The sequence below is a fragment of the Pteropus medius genome, unplaced genomic scaffold, assembly GCF_902729225.1.
Source record: "Pteropus medius unplaced genomic scaffold, Ma_sr-lr_union100, whole genome shotgun sequence".
In the NCBI taxonomy this organism is placed as follows: domain Eukaryota; kingdom Metazoa; phylum Chordata; class Mammalia; order Chiroptera; family Pteropodidae; genus Pteropus; species Pteropus medius.
In genome coordinates this window covers 362,667-367,641 of record NW_024356247.1, presented here as the reverse complement: position 1 = coordinate 367,641, position 4,975 = coordinate 362,667, and positions in this window count along the sequence as shown.

The window sequence follows — 4,975 nt, the reverse complement described above, 5'->3', positions numbered from 1 at the left end:
CTCAACGCTGCAAGATGGCGCCCGCCCCCGGCCAGCTGTGTGGGAGGAGGGCTCACCCGGGGACACTGGCAGCGCCCGTTGACCGTTGACCCTCGCCCCTCGCCCTGAAGCCACATACCTGGGCCTCTCCCTGTGTGTCCCAAGCCTCCCGAGTTGCCAGCCCTCCGCGGGAGCCCCGGGTTTGAACCCCAGGTGGGAGTCCAGGGTGGGTCTGTGCACGGGCCCTTTAAGAGGACGCCCGGGTTCCCGACGCCCTCCGTCGGGGCTGGTTGTCACAGCCAGATGCAGGGCCTGTGCTTCCCAGCATGGCTGCCTCAGGCCGGAGACCCCCTTGCTCTTGGTAGTGGTGGTGGTGGGGGGAACCTACACAGCTGAAATAGCCCTCCTGATGTTCGTGGGAACACACGGGTGGGGGGCTGCTTGTTTCACGTTTCCACCCCTCCTACCAGTCTCAGCTGGTGTCCTTAGTCATAGGACTTCTGTTTGGGTGGTTTGCAGTGACAGTTGTTCTATAATTTAGCTGTAATTCTGATGTGATTGTAGGGGGAAGTGAGCACAGAGTTTACCTGCTCCATCATCTTGACCAGAAGTCCTCCAGTGAACCACACTTATAATGTATGTGATAATGTGCACCTTTCTATACATTTCAACAAAAACTTTTACAATATGAAAAATAATGATGCTATAAAAGAAAAGAGAAAATATTGATGAATTTGACTATATAAAGTCATGTTTTCTCTACATGGGAAAATACTGTAAATAAAATCAAAAGGCAAATGAGAAACTGGGGAAAAGTTTGTAACACATACAACACAGAACTAATTTTCTCAACATGTATTTTGTTAGGGAAACGAGCAAAATTTTTAATAGAAAACACATGAGATAGCACTCAGAGTAAACTATATATGAATGGTTTTTATACAGATGAAAAAATGTGCAATTTCATAATAAAATACAATTAAAAACTATCAAGCAGATTTTTTTCCTTTTAGATTTGCAGAGATTTTAAAAAACAAAACACTATTGTCAGAGTATAGACAAATCGGCACACTTGTGTATTGCCATCAAAAGCATAATGTTTATGGAGTTCAGTTTGGTAATATCTAACAAAATTTTAAGTGAAATATCCTGGAACCTGTCCTAAAGATCAATTCCAATGTGTTCACAAAAGATATGTATAAGGATATTTATGTCGTCACTGTTAACAATGGCAAAAGATTGGAAACGATAAATTTTTGTATGCTCATACAATAGAGTACTACGTAGCCATTAAAAATAATCAGACAGTAGTTATACAGAAAGATCTCCAAAACAAATTTATTTTTAAATGGTTTGGAACACCGTGTTACCATTATACATTCCTAAGTCCCTAAGAGTAATATCGTTAACATATTCCATCCAGAAAAAAAAAAATTAAGGATAAGTTTTTCTTTACAGAAGAATGTCAGCTAATAAATGTAGAAGCATGCTACGATCAGAAAATCATTATTTTGTAACCCCAATGTAATAATTGATTTAGGTAAGAATCATCAATGGATGCTAAAAACATTGGATGAAATGTTAGAGGAAGAGATATGCATAAAGTCTAAAAGTATCATCTTGCTGATAACTTACCAGTTACAAAGGGAGACTTTTTTTTAATCAATGGAGACATTGTAACTTAGTGTTCCAACTTCTTACTACTATTATTAGGAAAGCTGACATTATAATGTGCCTCCTGATGTGAAGCAACATAAAGTATACAACAGCACCTTTGAAATATTCTTGCTAGAAATGCTTAAACTAATTTTTGTTGTTGAACAGTATTTTATATAAGAAAAAACACCACAATGCGTTTATCCATTCCTCTGTTAATGAACATCTGGGTTGTTTCCAGTGTTTGACTATTACGAACAAATCTTCTGTCTTTTTGTATACACAGCCTTTCTCTCTAAAACAATGGCATGATTTGGGATACTAACATTTGTTTCCCATTTTTTCCATTCTGTTCCTCTGTCATGGCTGCAGACTGAGCTTTGGTGGGTGAGAACTAGGGCTTTAAATGTTAGTAAGTGGTATCAGCTGCCCATATTATGTTGCTTCTTACCTTATTCTGAATTACATTCATTGTAAGAGGGTAATGTAACGTGACTCACCTAGAGATGTGTGTGGCTTGTGTGCCATGTTTCTAAGGCCCACTTTCCCCCTACCACGAGGTCTTCTGATTATCCCTGGTTGTGGATTTCAAAGACCCAAAGGGTGATAGACTTTATTCAAAACCAGATCAAGAACTGTGAGTGCCCTAATTACATGGAGAATATGGCAGTTTCTAGGACTGAGTTGGCACGGAAAAAAAAAAAACCCAATGAAATAAATGACCACAAATCCAGAGGGGGGGAAAAAAAAACAGAACAAAAAACAACATGCTAAAAAAAGACCGTGGCATTAATGCCTTGGCCTTGAGAATCCGGTTGGCACAGCAACAGCTTAAGGACCTTGGCAGCAAGCAGAGCAACTACAGTGTGTTTTAAATGAACAGAGAACCACAGCCCAGGAGACCATTTTAGTTTTAGAAATGCCAAAAGGCAAACCAGGGGATTATCAGGAAATGAAAGTCGAGAAGGCTTAAATCTTAGAGGTCAAATTTGGCCTGCACGAAAAAGAAAAGAAGGATGTACCCCCAAAGATGTCCCCAGGCCTAAAAGCTTTTTGACATGAGTCTAAGAAAGAAGAGGATATATTTTCTCTTATTAGATCAAGGAAGATAACTCAGATCAGAGATTTAACAGAAAAGGAAAAATTATGAGAGTAAATTGAAATGACCTCCCGTTACCCAGTTTCATCCCACAAGGGAGCTCAGATTCAGAAAACTATTGAGGTGCCCTCTGAAAACTGCACACAAGGCGTAGGGTACTTCAGGCATTATTTAGTGAGTTTCAGTTGGCACAGCGCTTGTCATTGGCGAAGTAGGTATGGCTTGGGACTGAAGGGGAGATACCCATGGCACTTATGTAGATAGGACTCAAGGGAAGGGGAGAAAAGATAAAATCACTAAAGTAGGATTTTAATATATATGGGTCTGGTCTGGGTTAGATAATGATGGAAAGATAACTCCTGGAAGAAATTCCCCTATGCGGGTGTCTGAAGATTGGTAAGAAGGTTTTATTTAACAGTGGATGTTTTCTGTACATCCCAAACTTCTTTTCTGTCTAGCTCTCACTATGGGAGGGATCCCATAAGGCCAAACCTGAACAAGTATGTTAGGAAAACAAATGTCAAGACCACAAAATGAAGAGGAAAAGGAATTTTAAAAAGACACCATTATTTAGTAAATAGCCTTAGACATGGTAGAGAAGACACAGAACCTTAAGAAATAAATAAGGGGAAAAACAGAAGGAAATGGAACTAAAGGGCTATGCCACTGTTGCAGAGCATAGGGGGAGGAAGACAGTTGAAAGAATGTTGTCTGACAGGTTACACAAGACCCAGAGAATTAAAAACCCAAGGGAAGGCAGGGTTTTGGGAAAGAAGGCATAATGGTGCTCACTGAGTAACACAGCCTTCGGAAGCACCAACAACAGCTTCGGTTCGGGGATTTGTTGAGGGTGCTTTCCTCGTTAGGCCATATGTGAGAACAAGGGATAAACCTTCCCTAAAAGGCAGGTTTTATGGTCCTAAGGAACCTATGGCAGAGAGCAACAACAACCACTGTGCACAGAACCAGACCTTTGGAGTCTTGCTGGGGACACGGACATGATACATGAGCAGGAGATTGAGACTGTGAGGACCGCTAGGCCGGGAATTTCACTTGAACAAGCTACCTGTTATAAACGTGAGGCGCCTTCTCATTAGAAGGAGTAGATTAGATTGGTAAGAATACAAGAGTAAAAGAGAAATGAAAATGAAAATATTTTAAATATATGGGATGGACAACGAAGGGCAAGAAGAGGACCTCAGTGAGGATTAATTCTCAGGTCTTCTTCTTGCCCTTAATAGTTCTTATCAATTCAGTGGTCAACTGCTAATAAGATTGTACTAAAACCTAGCTTTACCAGAGAGCCCTGTACCAGAGTACTGAGCACTACCTCCACTAGTCACAAAGCAGTATTTTAATTCCTACCTGTCCTTTTCCCTTGTGGGTATGGCTTCTTTATGGCCTTTACATGGGATAGGTAATGAAGTTAGGTCAAAACATGACCATTTCTGTTTTCATGCCCTTAACACCATCTTGCTACCATCAAAAAAATTTTACCCTAGTTCCTAAAAGGCAAGACTTGTGGGATCAGGGCTTAGAGGGCTGCCTACATCCATTAGGATATGATCAATTAACAGACTAGAAATGAGGCGAAATGGGGTTGGTCTGTGGAACCACTGTCAGTAATAAATTATGTTCTGATCTGTAGTTAAAACTTGCCATAGAACCCTTTTCACCCCTAGTTCATTCCCTTTATGATCATTTACTATATCTCCCCAAAAGCTCCCACATCAATAAAATTCTGCTAGAAACGAAGTTAGCTTCTTATTACTAAGCTGACCAATCAAGGGACAATGGTGGGGCAAAGAGCTGATATTTCAGTAACTGGAAATAATGTTGCCTTTTTTCACCATGTCTACTGTTTCTTGTGGCCCCTTGCTGAAGGGTGATTTTTTTTTCTTTATATATACTTTTCTGTATTTCTCAAGTTTTTTCTAATGTGTACTAACCACTTTGATAATCAAGAAAAGCTTAAAAGAAAGAAAAGAAAAGAAAAGAAAAGAAAAGAAAGAAAAGAGAGAGAGAGAGAGAAAGAGAGAAAGAAAGAAGAAAGAAAGAAAGAAAGAAAGAAAGAAAGAAAGAAAGAAAGAAAGAAAGAAAGAAAAGAAAGAAAGAAAAGAAAGAAAGAAAGAAAGAAAGAAAAGAAAGAAAGGAAGGAAGGAAGGAAGGAAGAAAGGAAGAAAGGAAGAAAGAAAGAAAGAAAAAGAAAGAAAGAAAAGAAAGCAAACTCCATAAATTTAA